The sequence below is a fragment of the Phoca vitulina genome, unplaced genomic scaffold (genome assembly GCF_004348235.1).
Source record: "Phoca vitulina isolate PV1807 unplaced genomic scaffold, GSC_HSeal_1.0 scaffold98, whole genome shotgun sequence".
Taxonomy (NCBI): domain Eukaryota; kingdom Metazoa; phylum Chordata; class Mammalia; order Carnivora; family Phocidae; genus Phoca; species Phoca vitulina.
In genome coordinates, this window is record NW_022589801.1 from 2,012,012 (window position 1) to 2,034,145 (window position 22,134).

The 22,134-nt window shown below is 39.4% G+C and overlaps 1 protein-coding gene across 10 annotated transcripts in view; it reads right to left on the reverse strand.

Moving 5' to 3' along the window:
- MGAT4A (alpha-1,3-mannosyl-glycoprotein 4-beta-N-acetylglucosaminyltransferase A) overlaps window positions 1-22,134 on the reverse strand; it is a 123,447-nt gene that overhangs the window by 70,715 nt on the left and 30,598 nt on the right. The window lies entirely within an intron of this gene.

Below are 22,134 nucleotides of genomic sequence, written 5' to 3' on the forward strand. Positions count from 1 at the left end.
ATCAGTTGTATATAACACCCAGTGCTCATTCCATCACATGCCCTCCTTAATGCCTGTCACCCAGTTACCCAGTCCCCCACGCACCTCCCCTCCAGCAACCCTCAGTTTGCTCCCTATAGTTAAGAGTCTCTTATGGTTTGTCTCCCTCTCTGTTTTTATCTTATTTTTCCTTCCCTTCCCCTAATGTTCATCTGTTGCTCTTAATATTTGTAAGAATGCAAGCACTTTCTACTTATCACTTAAGAAATATAAAGATAGGGAGAAAAGGACAAAAGTTTTTAGGATTAACACTTCAAGCATAATACTAACATCACTTCTCAAAAGGTTCCAACAATTATAAAGATCTTATTTGAATTAAGAAGACAGAGATGAAGTATTGAAACTGATGGTAATATATCTAATATTAAATTACCTCTTTTATAGCATAATTATTTATTTCCATAGGCCATTTCCTCTGTACTTCCTATTCTGCAAAGATTTCCCTAGGCCAGACTTTGGCCAAATTCCTGATTCCTAAAAACCCTATCAGGCAGATGTAAAAAAAAAAAAAAAGTGGGATGACCCCAGTTAAAAGACATCTGTTTTAATTTGAGAGAATCACAAGTCAGGAAAACCTGGTCTAGGAAATAAAAGTGGATTTTATGAGGATAAATGTAGGCATTGAAACCACAGCATCAGACAGCTCAGAGAGACAAAGTGCAGAGTGAGAAGAGGCCTAAGGACAGAACCTGACATCAAAATCTAAGAGATGGTGGAAGAAAAAGCATTCATTCATCTCGATCAGCAATGCTGAAAGACAGCTGAGGCTATGGGAATAGGAGTAATTTCCACAACCTCATTAAACTAAGAGAAACCCAAACAATGGTGTTCAACTTCTGTATCAAGCTGGATAATCCAAGGCTACTATTTTGACATCTAAACAAAACACACTTTAGAAAGACTACTTTTTATCTAATATTATCAACTCTGCTTTATTCAAGGATAGACTCAATAAGAAACAGACTTACAAAAAATAAATCTGCATGTTTCATAAAGCTAGTCTTAAAAACAGGCATTTATGTTGTTCCTTGTCCCTTACGCAAAAGCCCACACAGTAAACATCTCTTCAGAATTTTGTGGCAGGGAAAAAAAAGTCTGTCCTGCTCAACTGTCACTCTTCCCTCTATTGAACAAGGACAGCCATGTAAGCAGCTGTATTCTGCCTTCACTTGCTGGCTGTAGGAGGGAAGGAAGGAGAAAGCAGCGTGTGATTAGGTTAGGCATACCAGGGAGCTCTGAGGTGCCAGCAAGGTCCTAATGACGGACCTGGGTGGTGGTCCAATAAAATTCATTGGTATGCATTCATAGTTCAGGCACTTGTCCATACGCATAAACTCATTAAATAAATGTCAAAAAGATACTATTCACAAACACAAAACTATAAACAAGCATAGTCTAACAAAAACTGTAACAATTACAACAAGAGATACTCAAGATTCATGCGATTAAAACTACAAACCCCTTACTGACCCCTATATTAAGAGTAAATGAAGTCACCTCTTAATCCTAAGTGAGAAGACGCAAATTTGTAAAAAAAAGATAAATTCTACCCTAAGTTAAATAATAAATTCAATTCAATACCTTTCAAAAAAAATAATGAAACTTTTTTGGAATATGACTTTTTACATGTGATTCTAAAATTCACCCAGAGGAGAGAATGTGTTTAAAGAGGAAAAAAAAAAACAAAAAACAAATAATGAAGGGGAACTTGCTCTGAGATCAGAACACACTAGAAGGCTACAGAAATTAAAACAGTGTGGACAAGAGCCAATTACACCAAGCAGGCTGCGTCCACAATCAGCACGAGTGAGCGGTCCCTTCAGTTCTTCCCTCTTTACGTGAGCAAGTTAAAATCCTCTCCTGAATACTCACGCAGTGCTGAGACTGTGGTTTCTTTTCTTTTTTTTTTTTTTAATATTTTATTTATTTATTTGACAGAAAGAGACACAGCTAGAGAAGGAACACAAGCAGGGGGAGTGGGAGAGGGAGAAGCAGGCTTCCCACCGAGCAGGGAGCCCGATGCGGGGCTTGATCCCAGGACCCTGGGATCATGACCTGAACCAAAGGCAGACGCTCAACGACTGAGCCACCCAGGTGCCCCGAGACTGTGGTTTCTTGACACCATCCACCCAAAAGAGATTTAGAACTCTCTGGAGAATAAGTTTAAGATGAACCTCAAACAATCTGGTGTAAAGTAAGAAAACGCTATTAAAAAAAAAACAAAAACAAAAACAAATACCACAGGACTTGTCAAGAGGGCACAGCAAGGTACCTAAGGGGCTCCCGACCAAATTAGGGACACATTTAAGTACAAAACAAATATTGATAGTAACAGATGAGGGTGATGGGTTTCTTATAGCAGAGTGCCAAATAATAAATGTAGAAGGAATAATGAATGTTGGGGAAAAAATCACCATTTTGCAGCTATCACAGCACTTACTGATTCAGGCAAGAATCAAAAATAGATGCTAAGACTAACAGGTCAAAGCGTGCTGAGGAACGGGGTATGTATGTCACTTCAGAGTATCTCCCTACAAAGTACTCATTAACTTACAAAGGAAAAAATATGCTAATTTTACCATGGAGAAACCTGGCAGATATCTTCCTTTAGTGATCAGAGTTCACATCAGCAACCAGAAAACAGACATGACATGCCTCCTGATGTGAGGCACAGAGGACACGTCTCATTTGTGTGGCATTCCTGCCAAAAATGCCTAATCTAAATCTAATCTCAAGGAAACATCAGACGCATCCAAACTGAGAGACAAGGTACAAAACAAAAAGCTTGTACTATAAAAAAAAGTCATGGTCATTGAAGACAAAGGCTTGTGAGGAACTGCCACAGTTGAAGAGACTGAAGGAGCCATGACAACTCAATGCAAAGCATAGTCCTGGGCTGAAACCTGGACCAGAAAAACTCAACGCTACAAAGAACATTACTGGGAAAAAAAATAACAATATGGGCTACAGACTAGATATTATGCCAATGTTAAATTTCCTAAATTTGATACTCATACTGAAGTACTTTAGCAGAATTTCTTGTTCCTAGGAAATAAACATTAAATTAGTTAGGGGTAAAAAGGCATGATTTCTGTAATTTATACCCAAAAAGTTCAAAAAGAAACAAATTATCTACAAATAGAAAGATTATAGAGGCAAAACAGTCACAACAGGTGAAATGTATCGAAAAGTCATTTTGTACTGTCCTTGTGACTCTTCTTCCTTTGCAACTTTTTAAAAAAGTAAGCTGGAGGACTGGATGGCATACAGGTTAGGTCTTTTAGCAGCTCTTGATTGGGAAGGCAGGAATGGACATGAGGGCAGTCTGTCCTTCTGTGCATTTTCTTGGTACTTTTTTTTTTTTTTTATTATTATGTTGTTAGTCACCATACATCATTAGTTTTTGATGTAGTGATCCATGATCCATTGTTTTCGTATAACACCCAGTGCTCCCTGCAGTACGTGCCCTCCTTAATACCCATCACCAGGCTAACCAATCCCCCCTCCCCCCTCCCCTCTAAAACCCTGTTTGTTTCTCAGGTCCATAGTCTCTCATGGTTCATCTCTCCCTCCAATTTCCCCCGCCCATTTTTCCCTTCCTTCTCCTAATGTCCTCCATGTTATTCCTTATGTTCCACAAATAAGTGAAACCATATGATAATTGACTTTCTCTGCTTGACTTATTTCACTTAGCATAATCTCCTCCAGTCCCATCCATGTTGATGTAAAAGTTGGGTATTCATCTTTTCTGATGGCTGAGTCATATTCCATTGTATACATGGACCACATCTTCTTTATCCATTCATCTGTTGAAGGGCATCTCGGCTCTTTCCACAATTTGGCTATTGCGGACATTGCTGCTATGAACATTGGGGTGCATATGGCCCTTCTTTTCACTACATCTGTGTCTTTGGGGTAAATACCCAGGAGTGCAATTGCTGGGTCATAGGGTAGCTCTAGTTTTAAATTTTTGAGGAACCTCCACGCTGTTTTCCAAAGTGGCTGTACCAACTTGCATTCCCACCAACAGTGTAAGAGGGTTCCCCTTTCTCCATAACCTCTCCAACATTTGTTGTTTCTTTCCCTGTCCATTTTGGCCATTCTAACTGGTGTAAGGTGGTATCTCAGTGTGGTTTTGATTTGGATTTCCCTGATGGCTAATGACGATGAACATTTTTTCATGTGTCTGTTAGCCATTTGTATGTCTTCTTCAGAGAAGTGTCTGTTCATCTCTTCTGCCCACTTTTTGACTTATTTGTTTTTTGGGTGTTGAGTTTGAGAAGTTCTTTATAGATTTTGGATACCAGCCCTTTATCTGTAGTGTCATTTGCAAATATCTTCTCCCATTCTGTGGGTTGCCTCTTTGTTTTGTTGACTGTTTCCTTTGCCGTGCAGAAGCTTTTTATCTTGATGAAGTCCCAAAAGTTCATTTTTGCTTTTGTTTCACTAGCTTTTGGAGATGTGTCTTGAAAGAAGTTGCTGTGGCCGATGTCAGAGAGGTTACTGCCTATGTTCTCCTCTAGGATTTTGATGGATTCCTGTCTCACATTGAGGTCTTTCATCCACTTCGAGTTTATCTTTGTGAATGGTGTTAGAGAATGGTTGAGTTTCATTCTTCTGCAAGTGGCTGTCCAATTTTCCCAGCACCATTTATTGAAGAGACTTTTTTCCATTGCATGTTTTTTCCTGCTTTGTCAAAGATTATTTGACCATAGAGTTGAGGGACCATATCTGGGTTCTCTATTCTGTTACATTGGTCTGTATGTCTGTTTTTGTGCCAGTACCATGCTGTCTTGGTGATCACAGCTTTGTAATATAGCTTGAAATCGGGCAACGTGATGCCCCCAGCTTTGTTTTTCTTTTTCAACATATCCTTGGCGATTCGGGGTCTTTTCTGATTCCATACAAATTTTAGGATTGTTTGTTCCAGCACTTTGAAAAATGTCATTGGAATTTTGATCGGGATGGCATTGAAGGTATAGATTGCTCTGGGTAGCATAGACATTTTAGCAATGTTTATTCTTCCGATCCATGAGCATGGAATATTTTTCCATCTTTTTGTGTCTTCTTCAATTTCTTTGAGTGTTTTGTAGTTCCTATAGATCCTTTACCTCTTTGGTTAGGTTTATTCCGAGGTATCTTATGGTTTTTGGTGCTATTGTAAATGGAATCGTTTCTTTAATTTCTCTTTCAACAGTTGCGTTGTTAGTGTATAAGAAAGCAACTGATTTCTGTGCATTGATTTTGTATCCTGCCACATTACTGAATTGCTGGATGAGTTCTAGTAATTTGGGGGTGGAGTCTTTTGGGTTTTCCACATAAAGTATCATGTCGTCTGCGAAAAGAGAGAGTTTGACTTCTTTGCCAATTTGAATACCTTTTATTTCTTTTTGTTGTCTGATTGCTGTTGCTAGGACTTCTAGTACTATGTTGAACAACAGTGGTGAGAGTGGGCACCCTTGATGTGTTCCTGATCTTAAGGGAAAGGCTCTCAGCTTTTCCCCATTGAGGATGATATTCGCTGTGGGTTTTTCATAGATGGATTTTATGAGCTTGAGGAATGTTCCCTCTATCCCTATACTCTGGAGAGTTTTAAACAGGAAAGGATGTTGTATTTTGTCAAATGCTTTTTCTGCATCAATTGAGAGGACCATATGGTCCTTCTCCCTCCTCTTATTAATGTGTTCTATCACATTGATTGATTTGCGAATGTTGAACCACCCTTGCATCCCGGATATAAATCCCACTTGGTCGTGGTGGATGATCCTTTTAATGTATTGTTGGATCCTATTAGCTAGGATTTTGTGGAGGATTTTGGAATCCATATTCATCAGGGATATCGGTCTGAAATTCTCCTTTTTGATGGGGTCTTTGCCTGGTTTGGGGATTAAGGTAATGCTGGCCTCATAGAATGAGTTTGGAAGTTTTCCTTCTGTTTCTATTTTTTGAAACAGCTTCAGTAGAATAAGTATTATTTCTTCTTTGAATGTTTGGTAGAATTCCCCAGGGAATCCATCAGGCCCTGGACTCTTGTTTTTTTGGAGGTTTTTGATCACTGCTTCAATCTCGTTACTGGTTATTGGCCTATTCAGGTTGTCAATTTCTTCCTGTTTCAGTCTTGGCAGCTTATAGGTTTCCAGGAAGGCCTCCATTTCATCCAGAATGCTCAGTTTATTGGCATATAGTTGTTGATAATAATTTCTAATAATTGTTTCTATTTCCTTGGTGTTGGTCGTGATCTCTCCCCTTTCATTCATAATTTTATTAATTTGGGTCCTTTCTCTCTTCTTTTGGATAAGTCTGGCCAGTGGTTTATCAATCTTATTAATTCTTTCAAAGAACCAACTTCTAGTTTCACTGATCTAATCTACTGTGTTTCTGGTTTCTAATTCATTGATTTCTGCTCTAATTTTAATTATTTCTCTTCTAATGCATGGCTTAGGCGTCGTTTGTTGCTTTTTCTCTAGTTCTTTAAGGTGTAGAGTTAGTTGGTGAATTCGGGATTTTTCTACTTTTTTGAGTGAGGCTTGGATGGCTATGTATTTCCCCCTTAGGACTGCCTTTGCAGTATCCCATAGGTTTTGGACTGATGTGTTTTCGTTCTCATTGATTTCCATGAATTGTTTAAGTTCTTCTTTGATTTCTTGGTTGACCCAAACATTCTTGAGCAGAGTGGTCTTTAGCTTCCAAGTGTTTGAATTTCTGCCAAATTTTTTCTTGTGATTGAGTTCCAGTTTTAGAGCATTGTGGTCTGAGAATATGCAGGGAATAATCTGAATCTTTTGGTATCAGTTGAGACCTGATTTGTGACCCAGTATATGGTCTATTCTGGAGAAAGTTCCATGTGCGCTCGAGAAGTATGAGTATTCTGTTGTTTTAGGGTGGAATGTTCTGTAAATATCTATGAGGTCCATCTGGTCCAATGTATCATTCAAAGCTCTTGTTTCCTTGTTGATTTTCTGCTTAGATGATCTGTCCATTGCTGAGAGTGGAGTATTGAGGTCTCCTACAATTAACATACTGTTATCAATATGACTCTTTATTTTGGTTAACAGTTGGCTTATGTAGATGGCTGCTCCCATGTTGGGGGCATAGATATTTACAATTGTTAGATCTTCTTGTTGGATAGACCCTTTAAGAATGATATAGTGTCCTTCTGTGTCTCTTATTACAGACTTTAGTTTAAAATCTAATTTGTCTGATATAAGAATTGCTACCCCAGCTTTCTTTTGAGGTCCGCTGGCATGGAAGATAGATCTCCATCCCTTCACTTTCAGTCTGGATGTATCTTTAGGTTCAAAATGAGTCTCTTGTAGACAGCATATGGATGGGTCCTGTCTTTTTATCCAATCTGCAACCCTGTGCCGTTTTATGGGAGCGTTTAGGCCATTCACGTTGAGAGTGATCATTGAAAGATATGAATTGTCATCATGTTGCCTGTGAAGACGTTGTTTTTATAGATTGTCCCTGTAAATTTCTGTTGTAGATCACTCTTGGGGTCTTTCTCCTTTTATAGAACCCCCTTAATATTTCTTGCAGGGCCGGCTTAGTGGTCACATATTCTTTCAACTTCTGCCGGTCGTGGAAGTTCTGCATCTCTCCATCCATTCTAAATGAAAGCCTTGCCAGATAAAGTATTCTTGGCTGCATGTTCTTCTCCTTTAGTACCCTGAATATGTCTTGCCAGGCCTTTCTGGCTTGCCAGGTCTCTGTGGATAGGTCTGACGTTATTCTGATGTTCCTCCCTCTGTACGTAAGGAACCTCTTCCCCCTAACTGCCCTTAAGATGGTTTCCTTGGTTCTAAGATTTGCAAGTTTTACTATTACATGCCGGGGCGTTGGCCTGTTTTCCTTGATCTTAGGAGGGGTCCTCTCTGCCTCTAGGATTCGAATGTTTGTTTCATTCCCCAGAGTAGGGAAGTTCTCAGCTACAATTTGCTCAAATACATCTTCTAGCCCTCTCTCTCTCTCCACTCCCTCCGGGTTTCCAATGATTCTGACATTGGAACGCCTCATGGTGTCACTTATTTCTCTGATTCTGTTTTCATGGATTCTGAGTTGTTTTTCCCTGGCCTCCTCTTTTCCCTTTTTATCTATTATACTGTCTTCCAGATCGCTTATTCGTTCTGCTGCCTCACTTACCCTAGCTGTTAGATTATCTAGATTGGATTGGGTCTCACTGATAGCATTTTTAAGTTCTGCCAATTCCCCTTTTATTTCTGCCCTTAGAGACTCTATGTTGCCATTAATTGATTTCTCCATTTAGCCATTGTCTTCACAATTGCTAGCCTGAATTCCATCTCCGACATCTTGGTTATATCTGCATCCATTTGTAAATCTGCAGCATAAATCATAATCTCTGAGTCTTTTCTGTTTTGGGGGCTCCTCCTCCTAGTCATTCTGTTGATGGGTGGTTGAGGGAATGTATAGAGTCCAAATTATTGACCAGAACCCAAGCAAGATGCACCTGTTTTCTTGGGACCTTAGGGTTGCTGGCCTCTTGTTTTCCCAGCCTGTCTTCTGCGGGAGGGGCCTGCCGCGCTGTTACTCAGGCAACCCTGTTTGGGCGGAGTTGCCCTGCGCCCCTGTGGTGGGGGATGGGCTCAGTGGGAATCAGTCTTCGGGGCTTTTGTTCTCTGGCGCCTTTCCGCGTCTCTTCCGCGAGTCAGAGAGAAGAGACCATTTCCAACCCTCTGCCTCAGAGCAGAGAGACCTCAGTCTGTTCTTCAGTGAGCTCTCCAGGCCACACCGTCTCAGTTTCTGTCCGTGCTGCTATAAACTGCAGCGGCCTGGGTTGTGCGCCCCTCCGTAGCACTCCCGGTCCTGCCTCCAGGTGGGGGCACGTCTCTGCCCTTTGTGCTTCTAAAACCACCAGCCGCTCCCAGTTCGCGTGCGCGCGACTCTGCCGCTGGGGGTTTCCACCCCGGAGGTTGCAGTTCACCGGCGGGGACCCCGGCGCACCAGGTTTCCTCTCGGAGGCTGCAGTTCGCGTGCGCGCGCCCGTCGCTCCGGGTTTCTGTCCAGGGGGCTGCAGTTCGCGTGCGCGCGACCCCTCCGGTCTGGTTTTCCACCCCGGTGGCTGCCCTAAAGTCCTTTCCGGACGCTACCGGTCTGCGAGTCTGTGCCCCGCCTGCAGCGCGCGAGGCTGTCACTCACCGGCGGTGTAGGATCCCCACGGCCAGGCACCCTCCCGCCTCCGTTTATCCTCTGATGTCTGCCCGCAGAATCATGGCTCTCCTCTTCGTACCTCAAAACCAACCACCTGCGATATTCTGTTTGTAGAGATCCAGATCTTCTTACATCTCAGGCTGGTTTCGTGGGTGCTCAGAGTGGCCTGGTAGATATCCAGCTCAATTCCGGGGACCAGTTGAAATAGGGTCCCCTACTCCTCCGCCATCTTTCCCCCCTCCTCTTGGTACTTTTTGAAACCACTTCTCAGAGTCCAGTTTCACCAAGTAGGGAGAGTAACCAGTACCAGCAGAGAAATGTCCCCACCCCTAATTCCAGAACACTGCTCTGCTTTGAGGTGACCTGGCCAGGCTTCTGAAAAGATCTCTTGGGCCCACAGAGTGCTGGATAAAGTCCTAAGTATTTTCTTTCAGCCCAGATGCTAGTGTTGCTGTTAGCCCAAAGCCCACAGCTATGAAAGGGCCCCAAATGGGTCATTTCCCATCTCTCACAGCCATCCTTGGTTTCTAACTCCATCTTTCCATATTAAAAGGGTTCTCTCCATGACATCAGAGCAAGTCCATACTCCATCTAGAAAGCCACGTCAATGAAAAAGAGTATGTGTGGTAAAGCCCTCAGCTAGACCTGCTAGGAATACCACAGAACGCTGTTGGCTCTGCTAACAGAAAAGAGTTACATATAATCTCCCCACAGCCCTCCTAAGAGTGCAGTCCATCCTCTGTCATCTACCCAAACACAGGCTCACTAGTGACTTCTAGAATTTTCTCTACCTATATTTCCCATAGTATTACACTGCTCCCTTGAGGAGAGTGATATGTCATCCCAGAAGTTCAAACTTTAGCATAATAGACAAAAAAAATTCCTTCAAATTAGTGATCACATGTTTGACAATTCTCTGTTCTCAACACTAGTAACACAATTCTTATTTTTGCTTTTCTTTAATCATTTCAATCAGTTTCTGTTGGGGGATTGGCAGGAAACCGTGTGGGAACTCTTATACTATCATCTTACTGGGAAATGCCTAGTTTTGTTTGTTTTTTTTATTGTAGACCGAATCTAACTTTTTTTAATTGCAGAAAATTATATATCCAGATGAGACAATGAAAGTACAAATCATGTTGCATGAACCTAAGACTCTAAAACATACAAAATTTCCAAAGAAACCACTTTATTTCCCTCAAAGCAAATAATCAAGCCAGTTTTCCACGGAAAAGTGTACCAATAGGTCCTCAAAGACTTATTAGGTTGAACCAGATGAAATTGCTGATATTTGATCATTTTTGACAAAAATGTCAATTTCATGTGGTTCAACAATTTAAAAATAACAGCTTTGGACTCAACAATTTAAAAATGTGTGAACAATATAGATGAAAAATTAACACAAACAAAAAGGTACTAAAAACTAATACCCAATATGTAATACATAAAAACAGAGCAAAAACCTTCACTTTTCAAATAGTACCTCTTTATTAGCAAGATGTGGGGATACTATGGAATCCTATGAGCTAACATTAAAAACTGGCTTTTTATGTTAAAATTAAAATTACCAAAAATTAAACCCACTTTTAAATTTAATTTTAAAATATATTAAACAATAAAATTCTGGCACCAGGAAGAATGTTGATAAATAATCTGGTTCATCCCTCTGTCCTTTAGTACTACAATGAACTATTTCACACAAATGTTTAAAAAAACATATATATGTGTGTATATACATGAGTGAGGAGCTCCCTTAGAAATAGATTCCACAATTTAACAAGCTTTACTTTTCAGGAAATCATTGCCTTTGAAAAACATTTCACTCCACATTCATCATTCTTAGACAACCGTTTTTTAAAATAGAAGGCCCAGATGAAATTATGGGCAGGTTCTCATTTAAAAATCTCTTAAAAAGTAGGGGTGCCTAGGTGGCTCAGTTGTTAAGCGTCTGCCTTCGGCTCAGGTCATGATCCCAGGGTCCTGGGATCGAGCCCCGCATCAGGCGCCCTGCTCAGCGGGAAGCCTGCTTCTCCCTCTCCCACTCCCCCTGCTTGTGTTCCCTCTCTCGCTGTCTCTCTCTGTCAAATAAATAAATAAAATCTTTAAAAAAATAAATAAATCAAATGAGTAATTTTGTTGGGGGTCATTGAAAACTGGGTTTTTAAGTATGGGAGAAACAAATACAGCTGTAAGATTAATGATGTTAAGCAAAAACTCTAGAGCTCTGAATCTGAATAAAGTATAATAGAAACTAATGGTTATTCTATTTATTAAAACATTTTAAAATATAGGGGCACCTGGGTGGCTCAGTCGTTAAGTGTCTGCCTTCGGCTCAGGTCATGATCCCAGGGTCCTGGGATCGAGCCCCGCATTGGGCTCCCTGCTCTGCGGGAAGCCTGCTTCCCCCTCCCCCACTCCCCTTGCTGTGTTCCCCTCTCTTGCTGTGTCTCTCTCTGTCAAATAAATAAAATCTTTAAAAAATAAAAAAATAAAAAATAAAAATCTCTTAAAAAACAAAAGAACTGGATTCAGAAAGGATTTAGAAGAACTAGTCTAGAAAAGCCAAAAGGCAAGTGAGCAGGACTCCAAATGACTTAGGTTGAATGGAATTTGAACAGACAATTCTAATTAGAATGGATATAGCTAAAAGTTACAAACAAGATGAGGTATCTCATTCTCTAACATTCCCGTGCATAAGAACCACCTGGAAGAGATTGTGAAAACAAAATTCTGGACCCCACCTCCAGAGATTTTGATTCAGTGGGTATGACGTGGTACTTAAGAATTTTAAACAAGCGGGGCACCTGGGTGGCTTGGTTGGTTAAGTGTCTGACTCTTAATTTTGGCTCAGGTCATGATCTGATTGTGATATCGAGCCCCATGCCGGGCTCCGTGCTGGGTGTGGAGCCTGCATAAGATTCTCTTTCTCCCTCTGCCCCGCCCCACCCCTCTTAAAAAAAATTTCAAACAAGCTCCAAGGTGATGCTAAGACATCTGCTTAGCAGCAACTGATATAAACCAATACTGTCCTCAAAGTACGTCTAGACTCAAGCAGCCTAGAAATTTATGTAGTTCTGCTCTGCTATCAACTAGCTGCTTCTCCTCTCTCTGGCTTACATGTTAAGGGATCCAGGGACAGAATGTTCAGGACATAATCCTCAAGATTACACCTGGGGCACAGAGGGATTTCAAAATATCCAGTGGACACTTATTTCCAAGGTCCTCTTAAAAATTATGTAGAATTACCAAAATCATTCCCTGTTTCTGGAGTATTCCACTCAGGATTCACCATACAAGCATGGATTAGAAAAAGACCTGCACCCTTCTAAACTCAAAAGGGAAAATGGGGCTCATAGATACACAGAATCATATACTTTATTTAAATTAAAACAATGAGTAAAATTTCTTTGTTCCCTCACAGAATGTTTTCACTATGCTTACAAAACAGAATCCTAACCAGTGAATGAATACCAGACAAATTATGGTTGAGAAGTTTTCTGGAATAAAATCACTATTTTCAAGTTGTCCCCTAAGTAATATAATCATTAACAATGTCATTCAAAACTGACTTTCATGTAGAGGTTTAATAAGTTAAAATCTATCCACTGACCTTTATTTATAAAGCACAATCCCTTAAGATAATCAAATGATGCTGCATATACCTGTTACAACAGACTCTAGAAATATTTTCTTAATCTAAATAGCTGCAAATAATTTTCCTTGATTCCTCTGAGGACAGGGAAATCTCTTTTTAGCAATTATCCTAAAGTCCCAAAATCCATTATCAATAGTGAAATGAGATGAAAAAAACAGTAAGTTGCATAACTTAGGATAATGCTTACTAGACTATACTTAGCCATATGTTTACAACCATTCTTTACTTTCAAAATATACCAACAATGATTTTATTAAACCTGACTTTTAAAAATTCATCAAGCTATAAGGAGCTTGGAGTAAAAATTATCAGTTATGAACTCTTTTCCTTGAGTATTTAAAATTATTAGCAGACGTTTTCCAAAGAAGTGCTTTGTCCCCAAAGGAAAAATTGTATCCTAAAAGATATAATGGTATGTATTTTCCTCATGAAGAATCTCTCAAGACAGAGCATTACTTTCTACATTAGAATCATCTTTATTTAAAAAGCAGAATACTGACCATTAGCCAGTCCTACACTACGGACAGCCCTACCAACAAACATCATGTCCTCTTTCTGTATCTCCCTCACTAGATCTGGTTATTCCTTTTATGATCTATTTCATGCTTTCTTCTTCCCTCTCTCTTTACTTTCCTCCTGTTTCTTATTTGCCACCTTTCTCTCCTAATACTCTTCTGCAAAACCCTTTTCAAATTCTTCTGTGTTTCTTTCTGGACTTCTCATTTTCATCCACAAACTTCCCATCTCTCACCTCTTTCTTCTTTCATATTATTCACACTCCCCCCATCCACCCTGCAATATCCCCACCTTCTCTGCTGTGTTTGTTTTATATTACTGAGGACTTTTTTCTCCAATTGGCATAAGCAGTCCACTTGCCTGGAGACACTAATTTTGTTGTCTTTTGTCTCACTGAAAACAATCGAGAATTTAGGATTTTTCCTTCTTGGAACCACAATGGCCAAAAAAAAAAAAAAAAAAAGGAAATTGACAGGAAAACATTTCACAATTACTCAATAAATCAGAAAATGAATGTGGAGAGACAGGTAATACCACTCTAAACTCCAATTACAGATCAAAACAGAGATCCCCCTAGCCTTCCCACTAACTATAATAAAAACCCTAGACATTACATATTACGAATACAAAGAAGACTCAAAGGTAGAGAGAAGAAGGCAGATAGAAGGGACAGTGGGACCCAAGGAACAACACAACAGTGAGTTCTCCGAGTCTCTTCTTTTTGCTTCATATATTCCAGATTGAGTACTGGAGAAGCCAGTGTCTTGGAAACACCCCAAGCACCCCAGGAGCATATAAAAACACCCCAAGAAAAACTTGCTCTCTCCAGACAAAGGACTAAGGATGGAGCAACCTAGCAAGAGGGAAAACTTTTAAACAATATACACTATATTTCTGACCAAACACCATGAAAACAACCATGATCCATCTCCACCCCACTGGTGAAAGCCAACCACAGAGTCTAGACCTCCACCCATGTCCAACTGTAACAAGGACACACACACACACACACACACACACACACACACACACACGGGTGATATCAGAAAAGACTGTGTGGGGCGTCTGGGTCGTGCAGCTGGTTGAGCATCCAACTCTTGGTTTCAGCTCAGGTCATGATCTCGAGCTCATGAGATCGAGCCCCACAACAGCCTCCACACTCAGCATGGAGTCTGCTTCAGATTCTCTCTCCCTCTGCCCCTCATGATCTCTTTCTCTCTAGAATAAATAAATAAGTTTAAAAAAAAAAAAGGAAGACTGTGTGAAGAGTGAGGATTACTTACATTATCCTTCAGCAGTAATGTGCTCCCCAAATGCATTATCAGTAGAGGCCACACAGAAAACAGTAACAGGGTACTTCCCCTCTGCCAGCCAAAGTTAGTGTCATCAGAGGCCTAAGAGGGAACCAATCTCCCACCTCTGCACAACAGGAAGGAGGAGCCCCTTCCCAATGGGTAACAACAGAGGCCAAATAAGGAGGATGGACTTCTACCTCACCAGGCAGTAATAAGGTGGCACTCCACCTTCCCCTCCAAATCCAAAAATGGTGTCAGAAAAGATCAGCTAAGGGGTGCCTGGGTGGCTCAGTCGTTAAGCATCTGACTTCGGCTCAGGTCATGATCTCGGGGTCCTGGGATCGAGCCCCACATGAGGCTCCCTGCTCAGTGGGGAGTCTGCTTGTGTCTCTTCCTCTGCCCCTCTCCCATGTTCTCTCTCAAATGAATAAAATCTTTGGAAGGAAGGAAGAAAGGGAGGGAGGGAGGGAGGGAGGGAAAAGGCCAGCTAAGACAGACAACTTAAACAAGACCCAGAGTCTCATAACATAATACCCAAAATGCCCTAGATAGCTGAAAATCACCCATCATACTAAGAATCAGGAAAATCTCAACCTGAAAGAGAAAAGACAATCAGTAAATGCCAACACCAAGATGACACAGATGTTGGAATTATCTGATAAAGTTTTTAAAGCAGCCATCATAAAAATGTTTCAACAGGCAAATTAAAAAACTGAAAAGAAAAAAAAAAAAACCCTATGCAAAGAAATAGAGGACAGAAGTTATAGAAACAAATGAAAATTTTACAACAGAAAATACCATAACTGAAACTTAAAAAAATTAATGTATGGACTGAATAGCAGAATGAAGAAGAAAGAAGAAAGTGTCAGTGAATCTTGAGAAAGACAACCAAAATTGCCCAATCTGAACAACAAAGAGAAAACAGACCAGAAAAAAATTTTTTAACAGTCTCAGGACGCTTGAAACTATAACAAAAGATCTAAGATCTAACATTCCTGTCAACAGGATCCCAGAAAGAAAAAACAAAGAGAGTGGGCTGGGAAAAGTATTAGAAAAATAATGGCCAGAATTTCCCAAATTTGGCAGAAGATGTAAACACACATAAGGATGTAAGAAGCTGAGAAAATAACAAAAAAGATAAACCCAAAGAAACCTATGCCAAGAAACAACATAAATGAACTTCAGAAAACTAGAGACAAAGAAAAAATTCTGACAGCAGCCAGAGAGAAATGACACATTATCTACTGGAAAAAAATAATAACTTGAATAACTGCAGATTTCTCCTCAGAAATCATGGCAGCCAGAAAGAAATGGCATGACATTTTTCAAGTACTGGAAAAAAAAAAAAGAACTATCAACCACAAGTTCCGCATCTGGCAAAACTATCAAATCAAGACATTCTCAAAGGAAAACCAATGGAAATTTTCATCAGCAAACCTACCCTAAAAAAAAATGGCTAAAAGGAAGTTCTGGAAATGGAAAGGATAAAACAAGGAATCTTGGAACATCAGGAAGGAAGAAAGAACTGAAAGAACAAAAATAGGGTAAACACAAGATTGCCAAATTATGCTTGGTGGCTAAAGCAAAAAGTATAACATTGTCTATGTACATTCTTAATGTAGAGAAAATATTTTAAAACAATTATAAACTGTGGAGGGTAAAGGGGCTTTCACTCAAACTGATAAAATGCCAATAGCAGTAAACTGCAATAAGATTTATATATATACATAGATATATAGGTATTTTATAGATTTTATAGATTTATAGATATATAGATATTTTACTGGTTGCTCTAGGTGTCATATGTACATGACAGAGCAATCAGTAAAATATCTATACCAAGGGATACCTCAAAATACTACAGATAAATAATAATGCAATTTTTTAAACATTCAAGCAATCCTTAAGCAGTTAGGAAAATGAACAGAGAAACAACAAAAAAAAGAGGGAATAGTGAATAAAAATAAAATGACAAGACTTTATAAAGCCTAACATCACGAATCACATTAAATGTTAGTAGTCTAAAAATACCAGTTAAAAGTGAGATTGGTAGAGTGGACTAAAAATACATAATCCACGGGTGCCTGGGTGGTGCAGTCGGCGGAGCACCTGACTCTTGGTTTCAGCTCAGAGTCTGATCTCAGGTTTGTGGGATCGAGCCCCACATAGGACGCCACGCTCAGTGGGGAGTCTGCTGTGACTCTCTCTCCTTCTGCCTCTGCCTCTCCATTCCCACTCTCTCCCTCTCAAAAAGTAAAATAAAATCTTTAAAAAAAAAATACATAATCCAATTATATGATCTCTATTCCAGGCCATGGAATCTCACTCAGAAATTAAAAGGAACACGGGGCGCCTGGGTGGCTCAGTCAGTTAAGCATCTGCCTTCAGCTCAGGTTGTGATCCCAGGGACCTGGGATCGAGCCCTGCATCGGGCTCCCCACTGATCAAGGAGTCTGCTTCTCCTTCTACCCCTCATCCTCATCATGTGTGCTCGCTTCCCCCCCCAAATATATAAATAAAATCTTAAAAAAAAATAAAAATAAAAAAGAACAAACTACTGAAACACCCAACAACCTGGATGGATTTCAATTATGCTGAGTGAAAAACATCAACTGTAGTAGGTCACATACAGTATGATTCCATTTGTATAACATTTTCAACATGACAAAGTTATAGTAAGGAATCACAGAGTAGTGGTTGCCAGGAGTCAGGGAGGTGGGGAGGAGCAGGGGTGACTGTAAAGGGGTAGCACAAAGGAGATCTTTATGGTGATAAAATTGTTCTTTACCTTGGTGGTGCTGGTGGTTACGAGAATCTGTACAAGTGATAATACGGCAGAGAACTATACACACCCATAGTACCAATGTCAATTTCCCAATTTTGGCATTGTACATTACACATATATAACTTATCATAACAAGTAACCATTAGAGAGGAATGGGTAAGGTTACACTGTATCCCTCTGTACCATCTGCAACTTCCTGTAATTCTCTAATTATTTTAAATAGTTTTTTAAAAAGCAAAACAAAAAAGAACCAAATGATGAACAATAATTTCTAAGGACAAAAAGGAAACACAGCATTTTCATCCAGTTGGTCATATAATTGGACGGACATCCTCACAATATCTACCATAAAAAGCGAGAACATCCTGTTTTGCTAAAAGGATGGATAATGGTATTCTCTTGTCTAGCATGTATGTGTGCAACAATATTTACTGGATTAGTTCCTAAGTAGACAAATGGTCAAGGCTAATTCGCATACAAAAGTGATTAAAAAGAGATGATGCAGAAATGAAAAGACTTCACTGGCTTCATCATTCTGTTGTTTATCAATTTAATAATGAAAATGTTTTGCAATTAAGAAGCAAATAAGACAGCCATCTTCTTCTTCAACAAAATTATGAGCTGCAAAATTTCCAGAAGTTTTGTGTTTCGATGATTCAAGTGCAAAAGAACTAGAAATAATGATGAGTTAGAACCCATTAAAGATGTATTTAAAATCAAGAATTAGAATTTACAAGCAGGGTGTGTTCCAGGTTCAAGCATGATAGCTGATGAGCAGTTAGTTGTGTTTGAGGACATTGCCCATCTCAATTTGTATACCTACCAAACCAGAAAAATGTGCAATAAAAATTTGGCTTTGCTAAATTTAAATTATTAAAATTTACAATAAAGTTTTTTTTTCACTACCCCTTTATTCTTATTTCTGTATTATTTGTAAAATTACTTACAATAAAAATAGATGAAGGTTGTCCACTGGACCCAGATGATAAACAATGATAAAATAATGATAAAAATCATAATATATCACATGATAATCATATCATAATAAAATGATAAAACATTATTTTTCCTGGTAAAATGAGGACTTTTAGACTGAGCTTAGGGAAACTGCCACTTCCATCCACAGTTCATCCCTTTCCACACTACTTAAGGCAAATCTCAGTGTTTGGGGTTTCTGCTCTAGAACCATGCTGCAGAAGGGTAGAAAGGATTAAGGAGGTCAACAAGCATCTCATGATTTCATCCACTCTAACAAAGTGACCTATTAGAGTAATAGCTCATCTACACTGTTAATCCAACTCCACATCTCTTTCATCTAAGGACCTACGGGCATACAGAGAGGATGGCCCTACTCATACAGACCCCAACCTCTGCTGTCTGTTGCTACAAAAAATACACACCCTCAAGTTCTCATTTATAGGCTGAGCATACTTCTCAAAAATTCCGTAGGCCCTTTCTGAAGTTTTTCATACACTCTGCAATTTCACCACATTTGCCTACCTTGGTGCTCATCTATCCTCACTTCTTCACACAGATACCATTGTAAGCCCTCATTTTATCCTTCACCTGGATTAGAATATAACTGTTTTCCATGCCTTCTGGTATTCATCTCCAGCTATTCTCTGGATGATCACATAGCTTACCTTCCAAACTGGAAACCCTTAAGTGACTCCCTACTTAACTCTCCAACATTATCTGTAATGTCACTTAGGATTATTTCTTGCTTCAATATTATCAAACTGCTTGGGTCTCTCCAAACCCAGTATAAGTTTTACCCCCTCAGTGCATGCTGTCTGCTTATCACACCTACCCTTCTCTTTCTTCATTTGATGAAATTCCATTCATCCTTCAAAAATTCCTTGGTCGTCTTCCCTATGAAGCTTTCTCTGACCTCTGTCCTCTGTTTAGCTCCTCTTTATCTTTTTTTTAATGATTTGAGCGGGGGGAGGGGCAGAGGGAGAGAAGCAGACTCCCCACTGAGCGTGGAACCTGATGCGGTGCTCGATCTCACAACCCTGAGATCATGACCTGAGCTGAAATCAAGAGTCGGATGCTTAACCGATTGTAGCTCCTCTTTATCTTAATTACACTCCTATTTTATATCTACTACACTGTACTATAATTACATATATATCTCCGTTCCCCTACTAAACTATGAGTTCCATGATGGCAAATATGTCAGGAATTCCCAGGTTCAGTGATTCAATAGAAGGACTCACAGTACTCAGCATACAGTCATATAAGCACAGGGAAAAGGCACATGTGTAGCAGTCTGGAGGAAACCAGGTACAAGCATCCAGGTCTTCTCCCAGTGGAGTAATACAGGACACACTTAATTCCTCCAGCAATGAATTCTGACAACACATGCAAAGTGTTATCTACCAGTAAAGCTCACTAGAGACTCAATGCCCAAGATTGTTATTAGAGGCTAATCATGTAGGCAAGCTCTGCCTAGCACATACCAAAATTCCAGACTCTAAGAAGGAAAGCAGATGTTCAGCATAAACCAAATTGCTTATACAAATAATTGAGGCACAATAAGCCACTCTTACCATGTAGGGTAAGTTTTATATCAGTGTTTACCGGCCAAGTTCCCAGATGTGAGCCAAGAGGTCCAGCCTTGCAAGCAGGCCTTTCTAATGATAAGCAGTCTCAGATCTGTTAACTCTCTTTACAGAAGGGATCACATTTTAGAATTTTTTCCCCTAAATGTCAATGCCTTGTAGAATGCTAGGTAATTAGTAGCTATGCCAGTGAACTGCAAATCCTCTTAAATTAAAAAAAAAAAATTATCAGAAACTGATATGTATAAAACTTGTCATAGCATTATTTATACGGTTAAGCTAATGATGGTAATTATATAATAGAATGTTTTGGACCCACTAAAAACCATGACATGGGAAACATCTGTGATATATTAAGCAAAAAGATAGGTTATGCAACGTGCCCAATATGATACCAATTACATTTATATTTAGTATAGTAGCTCTCAAGCTTTTTGGTCTCAGAACTCCTTTACAGTCTTCAAAATTAGAGGACCCCAAAGACCTTTTGTTTATGTGAATTATATCCATCAATATTTACCATATTTGAAATTAAAACCAATTAACATATAAAATATTTAAAATTTTAAAAACAATAAACCCTTTACATGTTAACATAATATATTTTACAAAAAAATATTTTCTAAAAAAATTTAGTAGAGTGGCATTTGCTCAAATCTAATGTCTGGCTTAACAAAATACAGCTGAATTCTCATAGCTGCTTCTGGTATTTCTTTTGAGAATGAAAAAGGCAATAACCAAATAATTTATCAGTATTTCTATAAAAATAGTCTTGACTTCATGAACCTCCTGAAAAGGTCCCAGGAATCCTCATGTCCTTGAACCACACTGTGAGAACCACCAGTCCAGAAAAATGAAAGAAAATATACCAAAAAGTTAACAACATAGTTCTACCTGCTAGATTCCACTAACATTCTATTTCCGATTTCTGTGCATTTATATTCTATTAAATAAGACTTATCTGATAGCTTTTTTTTAAAATGCTATTCTTGTCTACTACCAGTTTAAGGGTGCAACATACTTTATCCATGTACTTCATTAAACAATGGAGCCTAGAACTGGACAATTACTCATATCCCCAAAGCCTGGCTGGCAGTCTTTCGAAAGCATCACAAAAAATTCAGTTAGCTAATGTTCTGTAATAATCCAGTGTTCTCAATTTAGTCCTCTAATATGTCAACCATGAATAATATCCTTTCAGAGTTAAGAATACGTCAAGCATAGATTTCCACACAACCTCTGAGCACAGCACATGCTTAAGCAGCTTCCCAACCTGGAAAAATTAGATTAGGAAAATGTTTTAGGAAATGGATGGTAGCCAATGAAGCTGAACATAAAATAATACCATACCAAGCCCAAGGGCTAAATCTGCCAACTTTAATATATAAATAAGAAAGGCGAGTGGCCTACCTGGCAGAATTTAGGTCTATATTCTAGCCCCTCTTCAGGTTCTGTTTTAAAATTAGCTCCTTATTTATAATACCTCAGATATTAAAGAGTTTTCTTTTCTTTTTTTTTTTTTTTTTAGAGATTCAATATGGCAAAAACTTTACGCCATGATTTTATGTGTATATATTTAAAGCTTGAAGAATCTTAGGTGTAATGGGTCTCAAGCCTGCCTACAAATCAGAATCACCTGACAGAACATTTAAAAAGTGCCCAGGGGACTTCTAACTTCTACCATAACAGATTGAGGAGGCCTGCAGATCCTCTTCCTAATAGCAACTGTAAAGCTTGCCAAACGAGTCAAAAAACCAACCAGAGGCATACAACAAATTGTTTATTCATGAAAACACTGCACTTTGAGTAAGAACAGAGTAAGTTCTTCTTTGCCAGGTGTTGCCCTCATCCCTCCTCAGCTATATCACTTCAGAAGTTCAACAAGGCAGGGGGAGGCCTTGAAACCAGCAGATTCACTGTCACTGCCAGAGGGGACTCACTTGATTTGGAGTGTGGGTCCAAGTGGCAATCTCTGGGGCAAATGAAAGGGAGGGTCAGCGTCTCCGACAGCCTGAGGCTACTGTACTATATGGAGCAAGCAATGGACTGGCAGACGAGCCAGGGGACTTAATGAGAAGTTCCAGAGAGTGAGACAGCTCTAGGGAGCTTAAA